We start from the raw sequence: 24,294 nt of genomic DNA, 5'->3' as shown, positions 1-24,294 counted from the left end.
CACACGTCGAGGCTCGGAAGGGAAGTAGTGACATTTTAGAATGCAGACTTTGATGGAATGGTCTGCGGGTGTCATGTCGCTTTTGGAGAGACCCTGATGTGCCTAAACTGTGGAAACCCAACAAAAGTGACCCCATTTTGGAAAGTAGACCCCCCAAGGAACTTATCTAGATGTGTGGTGAGCACTTTAACCCCCCCAAGTGCTTCACAGAAGTTTATAACGTAGAGCCATAAAAATACAAAAATCATTTATTTTTCCACAAAAATGATATTTTTGCACCCAATTTTTTATTTTAAAGGGGGGTTTGATTTACTATTTGTGGTGGGTTTTTATGTTTGGTTCGCTTTTTATTGTAAAAATAGTTTTTGCATCACCACATTTTGAGAGCTATAATTTTTCCATATTTTGATCCACAGAGTCAACCCGAGCAACGAGCCCAAGGTAACTCTACTGGATAACCGAGCATTTTTGCCGTGAACCCCCAGGGGGTCCTTTTAGGGTATAAAAATATCTGAAATCGATGGGAACAGTGCTCAAATTACATGGGAACATTATGGGGAATACCCCTGGAAGCATTTCTGACTCCCAGGTCACAGCTGTGAACAATGTTGTCAGAGTCTTATGTCACTTTACAGGCGCACGATAAAACATGCAAAAACAAAACCAAAATGGATTTTCCTGGTAAATATGTCAAGGAACATCCTTTCCAGGGTAATGATTTGTATGTAAGGCAAAATAAATAACCCAAAATGTTCCTCCACCACTTGGGCTATGTTCACACATATCCTTTTTGATGCGTTTTTCAACGTTAGCATTGCTTTCAACCAAAACAAATGCTTTCACTGGGAAATGTAATTTTAACATTTTACAACCTTATTTGGCCTTCAGACACATCCTGTTTCATTTATGAAGGAGGGACTTTGAAAGTCACAAAGACTATTTTTAAAGGGCCAGCAGTCGGCCCTCACTTTTCTTAGAGAGCCATCAGCAGGCTATACTTTGTTATTCCCATTATTAAACACTAGCTGAAGAGCCCGGCATTGCCCGGGCATAGTACCTAGCTGTGGGTCCCGCTGTCTTCCTTAACATCCCCGCTCTTCACCCGCCGTCCCGATCTATCCCTCCGCAGCCACGCTCTACATCCATGTCCTGCTCTCCCGCTCTCTCCCTTTACAGCCTCGCTGTCTTCCTTCCTCCACAGCCCCGCTCTGCATGCACAACACTCGGTGACGCCGGGACCACGAGAGAGAGGTGCGCAGATTGTTCGTTCGGCCGGAATGGGCAGAGCTGGGTGGAGTGGGTGAAGCTAGAGCGGAGCTGCAGCACATGTGATCGGGTGGCCTGCGGGGGTGTGGCCTAATGCGGGCGGCCGGAGTGGGTGGAGCTTGCTGGAGTGGGCAGAGCCAGAGCAGAGCTACAGCGCATGTGATTTGGCAGCCTGCGGGGGGGGCATGGCCCAGCCCTGTAGTAGGCCGCAATAGAAGCCAGGGGCTAAATTTAGACCGGGAAGCAGCAGGGGAGAGGGGGGGATAGCGCAGTTGGCGACGGGGAGCACCGACTGAGCCGGGACAGGGCTGGGAGGGTGACGGCACTATTCGGGCCCTGTCCTGAAGAATGTCTTCCTCACAGCCCCACTCTCCATGCACTGTCCTGCTGTATCCGTCCTCAGCTCTGCTCTCCAACCACGTCCCACTCTGCAACTTCGTGATTGGTTGGTGATATACACACACATTCAGATTTATATATAGAGATTGGGACCCTTATACAGTTATTGTGTATGCAGTGGGTGGCTGGGCTGCTCAAAATTTGGACGCACTCCAACAACCCATTGAATAGACATCATGGATGATCACATAGCATCCAAAGTTCCAAGTATTCATTTGGTACTCCTATACTGTTTGCTTATGCATTGAATGCAAGGCTTGCCCTGCATCAACGTTACATGCAGCCCAATAAGCCTTCGAACCCATATACTGGATGGCCCCGTGAAAACCAAGCTGACATTATTCATTTGGTACTCCCATACTGTATGATTTTGCATTGAATGCAAGGCCTGCCCTGCACCAAAGTTACACGCAACCCTACAAGCCTTTAAACACATGCACTGGATGGTCACAGGAAAACCAAATTCACATTATTCATTTGGTAATTCCATACTGTTTGCTTATGCATTGAATGCAAGTCCTGCACTGCACCAAAGTTACGTGCACCCCAATAAGCCTTTGAACTCATGTACGGGATAGCCACATGAAAAGCAAGTTCACATTATTCATTTGGTAATCCCATACTGTTTGCTTATGCATTGAATGCAAGGCCTGCCCTGTACCAAAGTTACACGCACCCCAATAAGCCTTTCAACACACATACTGGATGGAAACAGGAAAACCAAGTTCACATAATTCATTTTGTACTCCCATACTGTTTGTTTTGCATTGAATGCAAGTCCCGCCCTGCACCAAAGTTACATGCACCCCAATAAGCCTTTGAACACACATACTGGATGGCACATGAAAACCAGTTTCACATTATTCATTTTGTACTACTATACTGATTGTTTTGCATTCAATGCAAGTCCCGCTCTTCACCGAAGTGAACGCAGCCTAATGCAAGCCTTTGAACCCATGTACTAGATGGCCACTGGAAAACCAAGTTCACATTTTTCATTTGGTACTCCAATACTGTTTGTTTATGCATTGTATGCAATGCCTTCCCTGCACCAAATTTACACACACCCCAATAAACCTTTGAACCCATGTGCTGGATGGCCACATGAAAACCAAGTTCACAATATTCATTTGGTACTCCCAAACTGTTTGCTTATGCATTGAATGCAAGGCCTGCCCTGCACCAAAGTTGCACGCACCCCATAAAGCATTTGAACCCATGTACTGGATGACCACAGGAGAACCAATTTCACATTATTCATTTGGTACTCCCATACTGTTTTCTTGCGCATTGAAAGCAATGTCTGCCTTGCACCAAAGTTACACGCACCCCAATAAGCCTTTGAACACACGTACTGGATGACACCAGGAAAATCAATTTCACATTATCTGTTTGGTACTTCTATACTGTTTGCTTATGCACTGAATGCAAGGCCTGTTACATTATTCATTTGGTACTCCCATTCTGTTTACTTATGCACTGAATGCAAGGCCTGCCCTGCACCAAAGTTACACGCACCCCAATAAGCCTTTGAAAACACATCCTGGATGGCCACAGGAAAACCAAGTTCACATTATTCATTTGGTACTCCCATACTGTATGCGTATACATTGTGTCACGGCCCCCATCTCGCCCCTATCTACTCACCTGTTTGCTCCTGCTCTGCAGCCTATCACCTCCCGTCAGCTGCAGCATCTTCCTCTGACTGGTCCGCGGCCGACGACGTCATTGCATGCTTTGCGCATGCGCCGTAGGCCGCGGTCGCGTGTCCCTCCACCTCCTTGTGCTCCGGTGGTGCCCTGACCCAGAAGCACCACCGGACCAATGGGAGGCTGTCCTGGGGTATTTCAGGCCACCCTCCTGTAATGGAGGTGCCTGATCCTCGTGCATAAACTGCACATTAGGCCCTTCTCTTGTGTTCTGTGCTCATCTCTCTCTCCTGTGCTTGCTTCCCTGCAGTCCCTGCTCCGTCCTGCTGCCCGTGCCTGTTTCCTGCCATCCTACTCCGGTCCTGTGCCCCTGCTCCATCCTGCTGCCTGTGTCTACCTCCTGCCATCCTACTCCAGTCCTGTGCCCTTGCTCCGTCCTGCTGTCCATGTCTACCTCCTGCCGTCCTACTCTGGTCCTGTGCCCCTTCTCCGTCCTGCTGTCCGTGTCTACCTCCTGCCATCTCACTCTGGTCCTGTGCCCTTGCTCCGTCGTGCTGTCCGTGTCTATCTTTTGCTGTCCTACTCCGGTCTCGCCACCCGAGTCCTACTCTGTCCTGGTGCTCGTGGTACCTCGCACATAGTCCTACTCCAGTCCATCCCGAGCCGCCCCTCTTGGTACCGGCTGCCGGGGTATTCGAACCTCTTGGTCTGCTCCTAATGATCCCTGTATAGGTGTCGGCTTCACCTGGTTGCTCGCCCAGGGACCCCTCGGTGCCACGCCCAGAGGGTCCACTCCTGGAGTCTTGCCTCGCCAAGCTAGGATGCTAACACATTGGATGCAAGGCCTGCCCTGCACCAAAGTTACATGCACTCCAATAAGCCTTTGAACCCACGTACTGGATGGCCACAGGAAAACCAGGTTCACATTATACATTTGGTACTCCCATACTCTTTGTTTATGCATTGAATTCAAGGTCTGCCCAGCACCAAAGTTACATGCACCCCAATAAGTCATGTAACCCATGTACTGGATGGCCAGATGAATCCAAAGTTCCCATTGTTATGATTGTTTTTAAGTCACATAAGGTTTGGCCATAAAGTGAATACAAGGCCTGCCCCAAATTTGAGCGCACTCCCATCCCCCAAGGAAGAAATGTGGAGGATGGCCTCCGAAAAATGTTTTCCCAGTTTAAAGGAGCGGGTCTCCTATACGTGTAATGCCCATACACTAAGTGTATGGTCTGACAAACATTTCCCCTTGGTGGGTACACATCAAAATACTGTGTCAACATTTTTTTACGGGCATCATAAACACCCTTGAAAACAATAGCATGATTTCCTACACAGTTGCTGCTGGGAAGGTACAGGTTTGTAGCAGAAATATGGCATACGTGTCAGTGGCTGAAGTGATTAGGAAAAGGGGCATGGTAATGGCGGGAATGGGACCGTATAGGATTAATAACAGGGGGGCTATGGGAGGTATGAGATACAGGATCCAGCCTATAATTATTATTGGCTTACCCACCACCAATTATCGGAATGCGTTTGATGCCCGTCAGAAGATAGCTGTAACAGATGCGCGCCTCAAGTTAGGCATTAAACATGCCCATGAAAAATTAGTTGCCAAAGACACACGTTTCTGTATAAAGGGTAAAGGGCAAGATGCTCGTGACATGCTGAATTCTAGAAAGCAGGAGATCAGTGTTGGAGGACAACCAACCAAACTGATGGATGCTGGTGAAAATCTAAGTTTAAAGAGGAGTGCACCTTCCGTAGCTATCAACTCACCCGTGGCACAAGTGTTATGAATGAGTGTAATGTTTTCGGACTTTTATGCTAGATCCGTTATCTTCGCATTTAGTGTGTCGGCCATCTTGTTTCCTGGACTGTGCATTGACTTTTGCCCTCAACCAATATGGAGTCCTCAGCTTGTCGTTGGCCATCTTGTTTCCTGGCATGTGCAGTGACTTTGCCCTCAAATAACATGGAGTACTCAGCTATGATGTCCCTGCCCTGTTTCCTGCCAATTGTCCTTTTAATCAGCTCCAGCTGATTCACCTGTGCTCCTGAATCAGCTCTATTCCCAGTTTGTGACTTGGTCTGTGAAGCCTGGATCTCCTCTGCTTGGAACCATTTGTGGACACAGAACCCTTCTGCTTGCCAGCTACTTCTGACAGGAAAGTAATAGACTCTGAATATCGTTGGTTGTTTGCCTAACTCTGCAACTATCCTGCTACTGCACTACTTGTATGGAGTAATACAAGAAATGCTTAAGAAGCTTATGTCTCATGTGTCTTATTATACCCATGCGTTAGACTCTAGATAGACTGTATACCACATGACAGATTCAGGAGCCATGATAGAGTCTGCTGGGTCTGAGACACCGCTGCAACCTGTATAGAGATTTTTTTTATTTTTTATTTTTTATTTTTTTTTTTTGGATCTTTGCCGTTGGGGAGCCGCTGCAGGCTGTGGATCCAAGATATCGATATATGTGATAGTGGTTGTGGCTTCTCACAACCTTTCCAGGTGAGCACATTCCCTTCTTTTAAGTCAGGAGTGTTACCACAGGTAAACACTATTGTGCTCCTTTTCTTTCTTTCCAGCCTCTCTGCCATACATCTTCAGGGAATATGGAGGACTCTATTAAACATCTGTGCGAAGTAACCAATTCAATCCTTGCCGATCTACAGGCAGTAAAGGACAGCTTTGCAAGTCTGCGGGATCGGAGTGATCATAATCTACAGGTGTTCGGACAAACCACTCAGGACTTACGAACCCGGATTGAGGTTCTGGAGCGACAAGTCCAAACCCAAACTTCCACCCCGGCAATGGGAATCCCCAAGCTACCACCATTCCGCTTTGGCGGTGAACGGGAAAGATTCAGAGGATTCATTAATCAATGCAAACTATTCTTTGCGGCTCATGCGCCTCAGTTCCTTACTGAGCGATCTAAAGTATTAACAATAATTATGCTACTCTCCAACAAAGCTCTCGCATGGGCAAACCCTCTAATTGAGACTGACGACGACTGTCTAAATAACCTTGATGCTTTCATTTCAGCTATGGGGAAGGCATTCGATGATCCGAACCGCGGTGCTACAGCGGAATCAGCTATGTTGACTTTAAGCCAAGGTAAGCGCTCAGTAGCAGAATATGCTCTGGATTTCCGGAGATGGGCCCTCGACACCACTTGGGATAGCTCCGCTAAAAGATCGGTTTTTCGGAGAGGATTATCCTCTGTAATTAAGGACGAACTTGCTCGAGTCGACCCACCTACAGCATTAGGAGATTTTATCAACTACTGTATTCGGATCGATGCTCGGCTTACTGAACGCAGACAGGAGAGGTGGTCGGAGCTAAGGCACTCTAATCATTTATTCTCTCCCTCTCCAGCCAAGGAGTCCTTGAGCAGGATTATACGAGAACCAAAACCCGAGCCTATGCAGGTGGACTCTTTACAGAGACGGGTCAGTGATGCACGTAAGGAACAGCGACTAAAGGAAAATCTGTGTTTCTATTGCGGTAAGTCAGGACATTTCATCATCAACTGCCCCAGTCGTTCTCGTAAGACAACTGCAGCCATCATACACTGCGAGTGCTGTGAGACGGGTTCTGTTAGGTCCGCACTACAGACCCCAGAGGGAGTAGAAGATACAGACATTGATTACTCGGACTTGAACTCCGTTATCTCTGAGCCCGATGCAGGTGTTAATGCAGCAGTTTTTCCGGTCCTCTCAGCGGTTTCCCAGCTGAGCTGCAAGAACAACAATTCTCATTGCTTCATTCCCCTCAAACTCAGGGTTCACTCCGTTTGGGTATCTACCTCCGCTATGATTGATTCAGGGGCAAGCGGCAATTTTATGGACATCTCCTTTGCCCAGAGACATAACGTACATTCAGTAAAGAAGGCTACTCCTGTACAGATGGAGACCGTGGATGGCTCACTGTTAAACTCGGGACCAGTGGACCAGGAGACGGAACCCCTGAAGGTCCTCATGGGTAATGACCATCAAGAGAGTCTGTCCTTTATGCTCATCTCTTCTCCTCCTTTCCCTATTATTCTAGGACTGCCTTGGCTGCAGGCTCAGAATCCTACGATTAATTGGGAGACTAAAGAACTGCACTTTCCGAAGACACAGATAAGTCCAGAAGCTTCAGTCTGCTCCATCCCTAAGGGACCACCATCAGTCTCAGAGCTACCAGCAATATACCGTGAGTATGCTGATGTGTGCGACAAAAAGAACGCAGACCTACTACCCCCTCACCGTCCATATGACTGTCCAATAGACCTATTACCAGGTGCAGGGATACCGTTTGGCAAGATTTACCCTTTGGCAGGGCCAGAGCTAAAGGCGCTAAAGGACTATATAGATGAACAGCTAGCCAAGGGCTTCATACGCCATTCTTCATCTCCCGCTGGTGCACCAATCTTCTTTGTGAAGAAGAAAGACGGATCTCTTAGGCCCTGCATAGATTATCGGGAGCTCAATAAGATCACGATCAGAAACCGTTACCCTCTACCTTTGATTCCGGAATTATTGGAGAGAGTACGGCATGCAAAGCTCTTTACTAAGTTGGATCTCCGTGGGGCCTATAACTTGGTCCGCATTAGACCTGGGGATGAATGGAAGACTGCTTTCAGGTCACGCTACGGACACTTTGAATACCTGGTAATGCCATTCGGTTTATGTAATGCCCCAGCAACTTTCCAACATTTGGTGAATGACATTTTTAGAGATCTCCTGGATACATTCATTGTAATTTATTTGGATGATATCTTGATTTTTTCTAACTCCACAGAGGAACATCACAGACATGTGAAGATTGTCTTAGAACGCCTTCGACAAAACCATCTGTATATCAAACTAGAAAAGTGCGAATTCCATCGGACGAAGATCCAATTTCTGGGGTATGTAATGACGTCACGAGGAATTAGTATGGATGAGAGTAAGATCCAAGCCATTAAAGACTGGCCGGTCCCCAAGAATGTAAAGGAGGTCCAGCGCTTTATAGGGTTTGCTAATTTTTATAGGCGTTTTATCAGGAACTTTTCTGAGGTAGTGTCTCCCATCACACGGCTTACCCGCAAGAACTCTGCTTTTACCTGGACCCCCCAGGCTCAAGAAGCATTTTCCCGCCTGAAACAGAAATTCACCACGGCACCTATTCTGGTGCATCCTAACCCTGAACGTGCCTTCATAATAGAGGTGGATGCCTCAGACAGTGCCATTGGAGCTATCCTCTCCCAGAAGACAGGCGAGAAAGAAGTCTTACATCCCTGTGCTTTCTTTTCTCGGCGGTTGTCTCCTGCAGAACGAAACTATGACGTGGGTAATAGAGAATTGTTGGCCATCATCGCAGCCTTCAAAGAATGGAGACACCACCTTCAGGGAGCTGCACAGCAGATAATCGTCTTGACTGACCACCGCAATCTCGAGTTTATCAGATCGGCTAAGTGTTTGACTCCTCGCCAGGCTCGTTGGAGTCTTTTCTTAAACCAATTCAGTTTTGTTATCTCTTATAGACCAGGATCGCGTAATGGAAAGGCCGATGCGTTGTCTAGACTCTACTCAGATGAAACTATCCCACTCACGTTTCATAAGACTGTTATCTCTGATTCCAGGTTCCTGGGGGTGATCCATAATCAAGACTTGCTTAACGATATCAAGGAAGCATACCATACGGATCCCTGGTTGGCACAACCATCTTGTGAAGTAAGTCTTGTATATAAGAATGGTGTGTGGATTCAGGGGCAACGCCTGTATATTCCTGAAGCGGCCAGAGGGAAAGTACTGCAACTCGTCCACGATTCTAAAATAGCGGGGCATAGAGGAGTTCTGAAGACTCAAGAATTCCTGTCTCGCTTCTTTTGGTGGCCCACGTACAGAAGAGACGTTCTGGATTATGTCACTTCTTGTGAAGTCTGTGCTAGATGCAAGACTCCACGTTCGTCGCCTACAGGTCTTTTACAACCCCTACCCATTCCCACCCGTCCATGGGGATCCATATCAATGGACTTCATTGTGGAGCTGCCAACCTCTCAAGGGAAGAACACAGTTCTAGTGGTGGTGGATCGGTTAACAAAGGCAGCCCATTTTATTCCGTGTGTGGGTTTACCCACTGCGAAACACACATCGGACTTGATCATCCAAAATGTGTTTCGTCTGCATGGCGTACCGGATGAGGTTGTATCTGATCGAGGGGTGCAATTCACTTCAAAGTTTTGGCAGCACTTCTGTGCTGCGTTAAACATCAAAGTTAATCTATCTTCTGCCTTTCATCCGCAGACAAATGGACAGACTGAGCGGACTAACCAGACCTTAGAACAGTATCTCCGCTGTTTCATCTGCCACCTACAAGATGACTGGGTGGATTTGCTCCCACTGGCTGAATTCTCTTACAACAATTCGCAGAGCGCTTCCACTAAGCTGTCACCCTTTTATGCCAATTTGGGTTATCATCCTAACATCCTTCCTCGATTTCCCATAGACACACCTCTCCCAGCTGTAGCCGACAGAATCACATCTCTACAACAGAACCTTGATCTACTTAAGAGGAATCTGGAATCCGCTCAGGACAGGTATAAAAAATCGGCAGATAGGTTTCGTAAACCTGCACCAACCTTCAAGGTAGGAGATTTGGTTTGGCTGTCAACTAAGAACCTTAAGATGAGAGTACCATCATCCAAATTGGGTCATAAGTACATCGGGCCTTATAAGATTACTAAGCTTGTCAGTAACGTTGCCTGTCGCCTTCAACTGCCGAGATCTATGAGGATTCACCCTGTGTTTCATGTTTCTCTACTGAAGGCTGCAACTCCCAATTCTTTCCCTGGTCGTTCTTCTTCCCCTCCTGCTCCGGTCCTCATCGATGGCCAGGAGGAGTTTGTCGTGGAAAGGATCCTGGACTCCAGGTTGCGTAGAGACGGGGTGCAATACCTGGTACAGTGGCAAGGCTATTCTTCTGAGGACAACTCGTGGGAACCAGCCTCCAATCTCCATGCGCCTCGTTTACTCCGCCAGTTCCATCAGAGGTACCCGGGAAAGCCTGGACTGGGGCCATCCGGAGGCTGTCCTTAAGGGGGGAGTAATGTAATGTTTTCGGACTTTTATGCTAGATCCGTTATCTTCGCATTTAGTGTGTCGGCCATCTTGTTTCCTGGACTGTGCATTGACTTTTGCCCTCAACCAATATGGAGTCCTCAGCTTGTCGTTGGCCATCTTGTTTCCTGGCATGTGCAGTGACTTTGCCCTCAAATAACATGGAGTACTCAGCTATGATGTCCCTGCCCTGTTTCCTGCCAATTGTCCTTTTAATCAGCTCCAGCTGATTCACCTGTGCTCCTGAATCAGCTCTATTCCCAGTTTGTGACTTGGTCTGTGAAGCCTGGATCTCCTCTGCTTGGAACCATTTGTGGACACAGAACCCTTCTGCTTGCCAGCTACTTCTGACAGGAAAGTAATAGACTCTGAATATCGTTGGTTGTTTGCCTAACTCTGCAACTATCCTGCTACTGCACTACTTGTATGGAGTAATACAAGAAATGCTTAAGAAGCTTATGTCTCATGTGTCTTATTATACCCATGCGTTAGACTCTAGATAGACTGTATACCACATGACAATGAGTCACCGGAGGAGGAAAAAACAAAAATACAAGCTAAGTCTAGAAAGCCGGAGAGGTTGGTAGCTAGCGGACTGCAGACCCCTGATCCTATTCACAACAACTAACAGTAGCCGTGGAGCGTTCCTACGGTGGTCCTAGACGCCACGTCACAGCCAGAGAACTAAATAAGCCTAAAGAAAGAAAGGGGAAATCTAAACTGCCCCAGAGCAGACGTCAAAGCAATAGACAGCCCCCAACATGTATTGACGGTGAAAACAGATGAAAACACAAACACAGACAGAAAGACAGGCAGAGCAAATGATGGGGCCCAACTAACTAGAAAGCAAAGGACAGAAAAGATGCTTTCTGCAATCCGCAAAAACCCTACCAAAAATGTCCCAACACGTCTGATAGGAAAAACAGCCCTGAAGTCACTAGACTTCAAAATCCCTATATCAGCACTCCGATATATTCTGAAGACAGAGCAAAAGAGAATTAACCGATCAGGGACAAAAATGGAAATTCAGCAAAGCCCCAGCCGGGGCTGGCTGAACACAAAACTAAGCAAATCAGATAAAATCTCATGGAACAATAACAGAGCAAAAACTTAGCTTTAGAAGACAGGAACTGAACTGGAGGCCAGAGCTCAGAGCAGAGAAATCACCAGCAACCCTACAGGGCTTCGGCTGCCTTATATCCTCTCAGAGATTCCGGATGTCCAATCGCAATTCACCAGTTCAGGTGACAGCTTTCTCCAATCCAAATCAATTTCACCACCTCCTTTCACCAGCAGAGGGAGTTCATCGGACATCAAAGGTGAACGAGAAAATGAGCTCATAACACACAAGGTTCTTCATCTCCACCCATAAATATTACCAAGAACATCAAAATTTCACAGCCGAAAACTATTTCTTCAGGTGTAATGAACAATGTTTAAGGAACGCGAATAAACGTTGCTAACCACGAACCAGGGAAACTACTCTCATATCTGAGCTTGTAACATAGCGCTCAGATATCAGTGGGCCTCACACAATCTACAAGTGTCCAGTGTCCAAAAGTGTACGCAGAGATTCAAAATCTCCATTATCCTCTCGTCACTTTGGTCACAGGCAGCTGTGCCATCGAGCGTGTCACATAGCGCTCAGATATCAGTGGGCCTCACACAATCCACAAGTGTCCAGTGTCCAAAAGTGTACGCAGAGATTCAAAATCTCCATTATCCTCTCGTCACTTTGGTCACAGGCAGCTGTGCCATCGAGCGTGTCACATAGCGCTCAGATATCAGTGGGCCTCACACAATCCACAAGTGTCCAGTGTCCAAAAGTGTACGCAGAGATTCAAAATCTCCATTATCCTCTCGTCACTTTGGTCACAGGCAGCTGTGCCATCGAGCGTGTCACATAGCGCTCAGATATCAGTGGGCCTCACACAATCTACAAGTGTCCAGTGTCCAAAAGTGTACGCAGAGATTCAAAATCTCCATTATCCTCTCGTCACTTTGGTCACAGGCAGCTGTGCCATCGAGCGTGTCACATAGCGCTCAGATATCAGTGGGCCTCACACAATCTACAAGTGTCCAGTGTCCAAAAGTGTACGCAGAGATTCAAAATCTCCATTATCCTCTCGTCACTTTGGTCACAGGCAGCTGTGCCATCGAGCGTGTCACATAGCGCTCAGATATCAGTGGGCCTCACACAATCCACAAGTGTCCAGTGTCCAAAAGTGTACACAGAGATTCAAAATCTCCATTATCCTCTCGTCACTTTGGTCACAGGCAGCTGTGCCATCGAGCGTGTCACATAGCGCTCAGATATCAGTGGGCCTCACACAATCCAAAAGTGTCCACTGTCCACAAGTGTGTGCAGAAATTCTAAATCTCCCCTGTCCTATAGACACCTTTTACCTTGTTTTACATTGCTATATAGTTTGTTGGATTTTGTCTACATTTCTACCAAAAATGAGGAAGGCTGGTGGAAGAGGCCGTGGAATTGGGCGGGGGTTGGCAGCTGGTAATGATGGTGTTGGTGGTGGATCTGATGGTAGTGGCAAGAGCAAAATAGGACCGAATGCAGGAGGTGCTGACCCTGCGTCATCGTCTGGCTACATAAGGCCTCGAACGCTTAGTTTTCTAGGAGTTGGCAAACCGCTTTTAAAGGCAGAGCATCAGGAAAAAGTTTTGTCTTACATTGCTGACTCAGCCTCCAGCTCTATCGCCTCCTCTTCTTCAGTTGTAAAAAGTAAAAGCACTGAGTCGTCATTGGAGGCTCATGTTCATGAACCACACCTTTCCTTGTGTCCTTCACCCCAACCAAGATTGAAGGATGACGCAGGCTATACTACTGATTACTCCATGGAGCTGTTTTCACATACCATGCCTGGATTATCAAGTCAAATGGTGAATTACCCAGGCCAAGATGAATCTGACATGGAGTGCACTGATGCACAGCCGCTGATGGATGATTCTGCTGGTACATTCACTCAGAGCACTACATTGTCCTCGCAGTGTACAGAGCCAGATTTTGACCCTGATGAGACTCAGGTGCCCCTTCCCGCACACTATACCACCATACACGGTGACACAGAGAAAGGTGCACATGACATAGAAGAGGAGGTGATGGATGACCCAGTTGTTGACCCAGATTGGCATCCATTGGGGGAAGAGGGTGCTGCTTCCAATAGCTCAGATGAGGAGCATCCACAGCAGACATCGACATCGCAACAGCTGTTATCTGGCAGGCCCGGAGCACTCCAAAGACAGGTTCCAAACATCAAAAGAGTTGCTGGACAGCTTGTCCAGAGGGTCAAAAGATCACAGCGTGCTAGGCCGCAAAATGTCTGCCAAAGTAGGAAGAGTGCAGTGTGGCACTTTTTTGAACAAAATCCTCATGATCAGGCCAAGGTTATCTGTAAGAAGTGCGCAAAGACCTTTAGCCGAGGGAAAAATCTGAAAAATTTGAATACCAGTTGCATGCTTAGACATTTAACCAGCATGCACTTGCAAGCGTGGACACAACACCAAACCTCAAGTGCCACATGTGCAACTGATCACAACGAAGGTAGTCAGCAACGCTACATTGTTTCCCCCACTGTAAGCCCACCGGTTAGCACAGCAGCAAATGTTGAGGTGTCGTTGCAAGGCCACAGCAGTCAGGGAATCCCACTGTTATATCAATGAAAGACTGATTCTAGGCCATCAGAAAGAACACCAACTCCATCACCATCATCAACCCTCTCTCAGTCCGCCCTGTCCACCGCTACTTCCACCATATGCAGCTCTCAAGTCCAGCTCACCCTCCCAGACACTATGAGTAGGTCAAGAAAGTACTCAGTCTCTCATCCGCGTACACTGGGTTTGAACGCCCACATTGCCAAACTAATCTTGTTTGAGATGATGCCCTTTCGGTTGGTGGAAAGCACAGCTTTCCGCGAACTCATGGCCTATGCAGTACCACGCTATGACCTACCCAGTCGCCACTTCTTCTCTCGCAAAGCCATCTCAGCCCTCCACCATCATGTGAAAGACCGCATTGTCCATGCACTCAAGCAGTCAGTGAGCGGAAAGGTGCACCTCACAACTGATGCATGGTCCAGTCGGCATGGCCAGGGCCGTTACGTGTCCATCACTGCGCACTGGGTTAATGTGGTGGATGCAGGGTCCACAGGGGACAGCGGTGGTGGGACAGTGCTGCCTAGCCCACGGTATAGGAAACAGTTGGCTGTAGGCGTTCGACCCTCCTCCTCCTCCTCCTCCTCCTCCAGAAGCGAAAGCTCGTCCACAGAGCGCAGTCGTACGAGCACTCCATCTGCAGCTGCCACTGTTGCACACGATGTGTCCCCCTATCGAGCAGCTAGTGGAAAGCGTCAGCAGGCTGTGTTGCAGATGATGTGTTTGGGTGACAGACACACCGCCGAGGTGCTGGCCGAGTACTTGAAGCGACAAACTGAGTCATGACTGGGCAGTGTACATCTTGAGGCAGGCAAGGTAGTTAGTGATAACGGCCGTAATTTTGTGGCAGCCATAGCCCTTTCAAAACTCAGCCACATACCTTGCTTGGCTCACACATTGAACCTGGTGGTGCAGTGCTTCCTCAAAAATTATCCGGAGTTAACAGCCCTGCTCCAGAAGGTGCGAAGACTGTGCGCGCACATCCGCCGGTCGCCTGTACACTCCGTTCGTATGCAGAAGCTGCAGCGATTGCTCCACCTTCCCAACCACCGCCTCATTATCGACATTGCAACAAGGTGGAACTCCACCCTGCACATGGTGGAGCGGCTGTGCGAGCAGAGGCAGGCCATAATGCATTTGTGGGAGGATACACGGCCAGGCACTTTGAGAGCAGACATGGAGTTGACAGGCGTGCAGTGGTCAAAGCTGAAAGACCTTTGTAAAGTCCTTCAGTGTTTTGAGGAATGCACACGGCTGGTAAGCGCAGACGACGCCATCCTAAGCATGAGCATCCCACTTATGCGTCTGCTCATGCAAACTTTGACGCACCTTAAGGAGCAGGCGTCTGCAGCCAATGTTGATGAGGAGGAAGAGGAGGAGGGAATCCTTGATGACATTCAGCCATTGTCTGCTCAGGGACCTCTCCTGGACGAAGTGGAGGAAGAAGAGGAGGAGGAGGAGGAGGAGGATGATGGGGATGATTACTTAGGGGAGGAGGATGCATCTCATGGGGCAAGTGAAAATGTTGGCGTGGCAAGGTCTGGTACAGGGTTTGTGCGTGTCTGGAGGGATGTGGATTTGCCAGAAAGTGCTCTTCCACCCAGCACTCGCAGTGCATCATTGACACCGGGAACATTGGCCCACATGTCAGATTATGCCTTGCGGATCCTAAAAAGGGACCCCCGCATTGCCAAAATGATGAACGATGACGACTACTGGTTGGCCAGCATCCTGGATCCACGCTATAAAGGCAAATTACAAAACATCATGCCACAGGAGAACCTTGACCTAATATTGGCTAATAAACAAGCAACTCTGGTAAATCGGTTGCTTGAGGCATTCCCAGCACACAGCAGCGGTGATGGTTCTCACACGAGCCGTACGGGCCGGGGGCAGCTTGGCAGAGGTGTTCGTGGTGCACACAGCAGAAGTGGCGTTGGAGACAGGGGTTTCATGACAATGTTGTGGACTGATTTTTCAAATACCGCTCACACAACTGGTAATACTGCATCGATGGAAAGTGACAGGAGACAGCAGTTGTCAACTATGGTTACAAACTACTTTTCCTCCCATATCGATGTTCTCCCACACAGGTCATTCCCCTTTGACTATTGGGCCGCTAAACTGGACACCTGGCCTGAATTGGCCCAATATGCCTTACAGGAGCTCGCTTGCCCAGCTGCAAGTGTGCTATCGGAAAGAGTCTTCAGTGCAGCTGGATCAATCCTTACAGAAAAAAGGACCCGTCTGTCAACCCAAAATGTGGATGATCTAACCTTCATTAAAATGAACCACGCATGGGTTTCCAAGGATTTTGTCCCACCTTCCCCTGATGACACATAGGGTGACAGAAAAATGGCTTGCTTTGGTCCACCTCTTCCTGGTACTTCACCTATTTCGCCTTTTGCATCAGCTGAATGTCCAACATCAACATATGCCACTTTCTAAAACTCCCTAACTGTGCTGCCTCCCCCCCCATGGCCGGGGTCACCACCTACCGCACGACACCGTGCGAGTGCCGTTGCCCTGGACAGGTGGGTAGGCCGACTCTTGGGCGCGGGCACTGGCACAGGGTCCCTTATAGTGCAATCAAGTGTCTCTGACGGCGGTGGTGCAATCCATACTGGGCCTAACACCGTCTGAGCCTGCCTCATGCTGTATAGACATATATTTTGAATGTGTACGCTATCCATACATGTTATCCGGGGATACGGTACCCTTTCTAACCTTTGTGCAATGACGTGCAATCCATACTGGGCCTAACACCGTCTGAGCCTGCCTCATGCTGTATAGACATATATTTTGAATGTGTACGCTATCCATACATGTTATCCGGGGATACGGTACCCTTTCTAACCTTTGTGCAATGACGTGCAATCCATACTGGGCCTAACACCGTCTGAGCCTGCCTCATGCTGTATAGACATATATTTTGAATGTGTACGCTATCCATACATGTTATCCGGGGATACGGTACCCTTTCTAACCTTTGTGCAATGACGTGCAATCCATACTGGGCCTAACACCGTCTGAGCCTGCCTCATGCTGTATAGACATATATTTTGAATGTGTACGCTATCCATACATGTTATCCAGGGATACGGTACCCTTTCTAACCTTTGTGCAATGACGTGCAATCCATACTGGGCCTAACACCGTCTGAGCCTGCCTCATGCTGTATAGACATATATTTTGAATGTGTACGCTATCCATACATGTTATCCGGGGATACGGTACCCTTTCTAACCTTTGTGCAATGACGTGCAATCCATACTGGGCCTAACACCGTCTGAGCCTGCCTCATGCTGTATAGACATATATTTTGAATGTGTACGCTATCCATACATGTTATCCGGGGATACGGTACCCTTTCTAACCTTTGTGCAATGACGTGCAATCCATACTGGGCCTAACACCGTCTGAGCCTGCCTCATGCTGTATAGACATATATTTTGAATGTGTACGCTATCCATACATGTTATCCGGGGATACGGTACCCTTTCTAACCTTTGTGCAATGACGTGCAATCCATACTGGGCCTAACACCGTCTGAGCCTGCCTCATGCTGTATAGACATATATTTTGAATGTGTACGCTATCCATACATGTTATCCGGGGATACGGTACCCTTTCTAACCTTTGTGCAATGACGTGCAATCCATACTGGGCCTAACACCGTCTGAGCCTGCCTCATGCTGTATAGACATATATTTTGAATGTGTACGCTATCCATACATGTTATCCGGGGATACGGTATCCTTTCTAACCTTTGTGCAATGACGTGCAATCCATACTGGGCCTAACACCGTCTGAGCCTGCCTCATGCTGTATAGACATATATTTTGAATGTGTACGCTATCCATACATGTTATCCGGGGATACGGTACCCTTTCTAACCTTTGTGCAATGACGTGCAATCCATACTGGGCCTAACACCGTCTGAGCCTGCCTCATGCTGTATAGACATATATTTTGAATGTGTACGCTATCCATACATGTTATCCGGGGATACGGTACCCTTTATAACCTTTGTGCAATGACGTGCAATCCATACTGGGCCTAACACTGTCTGAGCCTGCCTCATGCTGTATAGACATATATTTTGAATGTGTACGCTATCCATACATGTTATCCGGGGATACGGTACCCTTTCTAACCTTTGTGCAATGACGTGCAATCCATACTGGGCCTAACACCGTCTGAGCCTGCCTCATGCTGTATAGACATATATTTTGAATGTGTACGCTATCCATACATGTTATCCAGGGATACGGTACCCTTTCTAACCTTTGTGCAATGACGTGCAATCCATACTGGGCCTAACACCGTCTGAGCCTGCCTCATGCTGTATAGACATATATTTTGAATGTGTACGCTATCCATACATGTTATCCAGGGATACGGTACCCTTTCTAACCTTTGTGCAATCACGTGCAGTCCATACTGGGCGTGAGAACGGCTGGCGAGCTGTTAAGCAAGCTACAGCACCTGTCCAGACAAGTACAGGGATTCCCTAGCGAGGAGACTTATTTGATTGTTTTCAATGTTGGGACAGCAATTTTTGGGGAGCACTATACTCTGGAGAATGATAGATGAGGCCCACCATACACTGGAACATTCCAAAGGTGGACATCAGACACTGGAGCAGCATTTACAGGGCCCATTATACACTAGAGCATTAGAAATGGGGCCCATTATGTTTGGAGCATTATTTGGGCCCATAAGACAGTGGAGCTTCATCCATGGGGACCAACATATACTGTAGCATTATGTGGAGCTCATCATATACTGTTTCAAACATTATATGGGACCAATGATTCTGTATGGAGAAATAGATGGGCCTCGTCATGAGATGTAAAAAGTGAGGTATTTTTCATTGTACTATACCGCTATTTCTCTGCCGTATCGGAGCATGATGAGTTGTGGTATGTGTTAAAGGGGCGCTCTTTCGCCCAGGGCACATGAAAACCTGGAGCCAGCCCTCCCCCCCCACAGTTTGTAGCCAAATAACCCCCATTTTTCAGTGCGTAACTTGTAATATGAAGTTAATTAAGGTTGACAAGCTTAAGAAAGAAGAATTGATGCTTTTGGCATTCAAATGGGCACTGTAGGTGTGTTTCCTGTCCTCCTCTCACTGCCGACTTTTATTCCCCATTGACTTACATTGGGTTTCGTGTTTCGGGACGACCCCGACTTTTCCCTATAATCGGACGATCTTGCTCGACCCGACTTTTGGAAAAGTCGGGTTTCACGAAACGAAACGCGACCCTAAAAAACCAAAAGTCGCTCAACTCTAATGTTGTGATATCTGTGGTCTGAATACAGAAAAATGCTGAAGGGAAGTAGATCACGCTAATAATGATGTAGATAATGATATGTCAACAGAGGAATGCTGGGAGGACAAAGATTGTGGTTTTCTATTTAATGCTGGTAAAAAAAAAAAAATTCTCGAGTGTAGGCAGGGCGCAGTGCCATACCACAAATATCTATATGCTCTTCCTGTACAACCCTATTATTTTTTTTTAAATTGATATTTATGTGGACACCCCATTGGGAGGGGAGCACAAGAAATGATAGGTGAACTCTGCTGATACTAAAAACACCCCTTTCAAAATAATAACATGGCTGTTGCATCACGGAACACGTTGGGGGTACACCTCAACATAGTGTGTAAACACTTATGGAACTGGCATCATAAACACCCTTCTAAAATATTACTTGGCTGTTGCATAACAGAACACATTCACCCTGGTGATCTAGTGGTGGTGTCGGAAGAGACGTGGAGGATGGCCTCCTAAAAATGTTTTCCCAGTTTAAACGAGCGGGTCTTCTATATTTGTAATGCCCATTTTCTAAGTGTATGTGCTGCCAAACATTTTCCCCTGTGGGGTACACATCAGCATAATGTGGAAATTTTTTTTTTACAGGCATCAAAAACACCCTTTAACACAATAACATGGCTGTTGCATCACGAATCACCGTCACCATGATGATATAGTGGTGGTAGCTGATGAGGATCAGGAGGAGGAGGATAACAGCAAATAGGCCAAATCAGGAAGCGTATACCCATGTGTGGGTGTAAAGAGGTGAATGGAAATATACCTCCAAAAAATGGATTTGAGGTTATGTTTCGCAGTTATCATTTAGTGGTGTAGAGAATTCTGACCCAATCCAGCCCTTGTTCATTTTTATAAATATCAGAGTCAGCCTGTAAGCATTTTCAGTTGACAGGCAGATGTGCTTATCAGTTATAATTTCACCAGCGACACTAAAAACCCGCTCTGACAAAAAGCTAGGGGCAGGGCAGGCCAGAACCTCCCTGGCGTAAAGAGCCAGTTTGTGCCAAGTGTCCAGCTCGGATATCCAATAATTAAAAGGCATAGAAGAATCTTGGAGGACATTGGTACGGTCAGCAAGGTATTCCCTCAGCGTATTCCAAAAACTTTGCACTACTTGTGAGAGTACCCTGTGCCTCAGGGCCAGTGGGACAGTCTGAGAAAATACTGCCAGAACTTTACCAGTGTTCACCTGCCTATGCTGGAGTTGTGTCTCTCTTGCCTGTACTCCTTGGTTGGCCAAAGAACTGTGACCTCTCCCACCAGTGTTTTCAGATGGGATTTTTTTTAATAATTCCACAAAAATGGCCTTCTGGTACTGCACCATTTTAGTTCACCTGTCTGCCTCTGGAAGAAGAGATTGAAAGTTCTCCTTGCAGCATGGGTCTAGAAGTGTCACCAACCAGTAAGGACTGTCACCCAAAATTTGGAGAATATGAGGGTCCTGTGTTATGAGTGGGCACTGAGGAGGAGAGCAGGCCCAGGCTAAGCCACACAAAACCAGAGAGGTTGGTAACTAAGCAGATTGCTGACCCCTGATCCTATCCAAAAACTAGCAGTAGCCGTGGAGCGTACCTACGATGATCCTAGTCGCCTCGGCACAGCTGGAGAGCTAACTAAGCCTAAAGCAAGAAAGGGGAAATCTAAACTGCCCCAGAGCAGACCCCAAAGGAATAGATAGCCCCCAAACATATATTGTCGGTGAGACAAGATGAAAACACAAACACAATAGACTGAGCAAACGATGGGGCCCACACTGACTAGACAGGACAGGAAAGGAAAGACACTGTCTGCAATCACGCAAAAAGCCCTGCAAAAAGTCCAACACGTCTGATGCACAAAAAAACACTGAAGTCGCACAGCTTCACCCCCACTATATCAGCACTCTGGTCTCTTTTTGCTCTGCTTTCAGAATATACCAATCTAACAGGGGACAAAACAAACTGGCACAAGCAGTAACATATGGGCGGCGATTCAGCACAGCCCCAGCCGGAGCTGGCTGACCCGCACAAAGCAGAGATAGACAAAACCAGATCAAATGCAAACAGAATAGCTAATGAACCACTTAGCTGAACATGCGGGGACAGAGCTGGAGACATCAGACCTCAGGAGGCACAGGAAGAAAATCACCAGCAGGGATAGAGGGAGTCGGCTGTCTTAAATCCCAATCTGAAACCCCAGATCTCCAATCGTAATCCTCATTATCAGTTGGCAAGCCTCTGTCAATCAGATCAGCTCCAATACCTCCAGTAACCACCAGAGGGAGCCCAGAAAGAGAACTCGCAACCCCTCTGTCAATCTGACCAGCTTCACTACCTTCAGTAATAACCAGAGGGAGACAAGAAACCGAATTCACAACAGTCACGGGAAAGGCAGCGCAACATGAAGTCAGCCATGTATGCCAGACTGCTAACAGGCTGGACTTCCGTGTCCTCACCAAGAGGACGACTGTCCATGCTCTTCTCCTCCTCCTCCCTGTCCTCAGGGCGGCCACGCTGAACAGACAATATGACAGTTGTGCTTATAGCACTGTCTATAGCGCATGAAAGTAGCTCCTGTTCTTCCTCCTCTACCTCATTGTCATCCAATCCACATTGGGATGACATGAGGCTGGGCTGTGTGTGATCATCCTGTATGGTTCCTTGCTCCATCTTATTGTGCTCTGCTGCAGTGCATCCTCTTTCATTGTGAGCGGAGAGCTTTTGAGAATACAGAGAAGCAGAATGGTGATGCTAATTATGGCATCATCGCCACTCAGCATTTTGGTGGACTTCTCAAAGTTTTGTAGGATGGTACATATGCCCGACATCCATGTCCACTCCTGAAATCTTATGTGTTGAGTCTGAACTGAATACCAAAGGCCTTGTTGATGCTGGTAGTCAACAACTGCCCTCTTCTGCTCACAAATCCTTTCCAACATATGCAGTGTAGAGTTCCAACTCATGGGGACATCACACACCAGTCGGTGAGCCGGAAGATGCAAACGCTGCTGAAACACAGAAATGGCGGCGGAAGCTGTAGCTGACTTTCTAAAATGGGCACATAGGTGGTGTATTTTCACAATGAGATCCGGCAGCTCTGGGTAGCTTTTGAGAAACCAATGAACAATGAGGTTAAGCACATGGGTCAGGCATGGAATATGTGTGAGCTCACCTCGACTCAGAGCCGTCAGCAGGTTCCGGCCATTGTCACACACGACCATGCCTGGCTGTAGGTTCAGGGGTGTCAGTCACAGATCTGTCTGCTTTTTCAGAGCTGTCCACAATTCTTCTGCATTGTGCGGTTTGTCACCTAAGCATATTAGCTTCAGCACAACCCGTTGCCGCTTGGCTGAGGCAGTGCTGCACTGCGTCCAGCTTATGACTGATGTAGTCATTTTGAAGATGGAGTCTGAAGAGGAGGAGGAGCTGCAAAAGCTGTAGACTGTTGGGGCAACCCTGATCTATGTAGAGCCCCCAATCCTCAGCGTCGGGAGGACGTGTTCCATCCCAAGGTCCGACTGGGTCCTGGCTTCCACTATGTTAACCCAGTGTGCCGTCAGTGAGATGTACTGTCGCTGCCCACAAGCACTTGTCCACGTGTCCATGGTTAGGTGGACTTTCCCAGTAACAGCATTGTTGAGGGCACAAGTCAGGTTGTGGGACATGTGCTTGTGTAAAGCCGGGACAGCACACCGGGAGAAATAGTGGCGGCTGGGGACTGAGTACCTTGGACAGCCGCCACCATCAAGTTGCGGAAAGCTTCTATCTCCACGAGCCTAAAAGGCAACATTTCGAGTGCAAGCAGATGAAAAATGCATGAATTTTTACTAAGACCTGTGGGGCGTTGGCTGCATATTTATGCTTGTGTTCCAAGGACTGGGGTATAGTCAACTGAACGCTGCGCTGGGACAAGGACGTGCTTGATAATAGTGATAGTTGAGTGTGTGCAAAGACGGGTGCAGGGCAGCAGGCATCTTCACAGGCACCATGGAAAGGGGATTGGCTTTCACGCACATCAGCGGAAGAAGCAGTGGTGTCACCTGCAGACAGTGCTCCTGGACCCTGGGGTTTGTAGGATCAGTTGTCTCCAGGCACTCGGCATGGTGGGAGGAAAGAGGATCAGGGTGAGGAATATGCGGTCCAGACTCATGGCTTCTCAGACTTGACCATGTGAAAGACAGGGTGGTGGTGGTGGCGGCAAAGTGGCTGGAAGCATTTTACGCTAAGCAAACAACAACCTTTTCACACTGCTCTGGGTTCAATAGTGGTGTTCTGCAATCCCCTACTAATTCAGACAAGAATGTCGGGCAAGAAGAAGTGGGTGTTTGTTGTAGCACAATATCAGCTTGCTCACGGCCTCGGCCTCAGCCTCTGCATGCACCATCACCATCAAGTCCACTTCCCCGTCCCTTGCAACATGCCTTGCCCATTTTATATGGACTAAAATATTTTCCACACTCACTACAAATGGCTGAATTTGGAGCAAACTTACACTACCATTTAAAAGTTTGGGGTCACCCAGACAATTTTGTGTTTTCCATGAAAACTCATACTTTTATTAAACAAGTGAGGTGCCAAATGAATTTAAAGTCTAGTCCAGACATTGACAAGGTTTGAAAAAAACATTTTTATTTGAAATAATAATTTTCTCCTTCAAACTTTGCTTTCATCAAAGAATGTTCCCTTTGTAACAATTACAGCATTGCAGACCTTTGGCATTCTAGCAATTAATTTGCTGAGGTAATCTGGAGAAATTTCACCCCATGCTTCCAGAAGCCCCTCCCACAAGTTGGTTTTGGCTTGATGGCACTTTTTGCTCACCATACGGTCAAGCTGCTCCCACAACAGCTCAATGGGGTTGAGATCTGGTGACTGCACTGGCCACTCCATT

At 47.5% G+C, this 24,294-nt stretch overlaps 1 protein-coding gene and 1 long non-coding RNA gene across 4 annotated transcripts in view; one reads left to right on the top strand and one right to left on the bottom strand.

Moving 5' to 3' along the window:
• Positions 1–24,294, bottom strand: part of LOC141083087 (cholinesterase-like) — a 362,676-nt gene that overhangs the window by 148,685 nt on the left and 189,697 nt on the right. The window lies entirely within an intron of this gene.
• Positions 9,670–10,871, top strand: LOC141083089 (uncharacterized). Its single transcript, XR_012230648.1, has 2 exons — positions 9,670–9,897; positions 10,127–10,871. It is a non-coding gene; the product is annotated as an uncharacterized lncRNA (long non-coding RNA).

The sequence above is a fragment of the Dendrobates tinctorius genome, unplaced genomic scaffold (genome assembly GCF_039654945.1).
Source record: "Dendrobates tinctorius isolate UK_male_01 unplaced genomic scaffold, ASM3965494v1 ptg000019l, whole genome shotgun sequence".
Taxonomy (NCBI): domain Eukaryota; kingdom Metazoa; phylum Chordata; class Amphibia; order Anura; family Dendrobatidae; genus Dendrobates; species Dendrobates tinctorius.
This window is presented reverse-complemented; position numbering and strand designations above follow the sequence as displayed.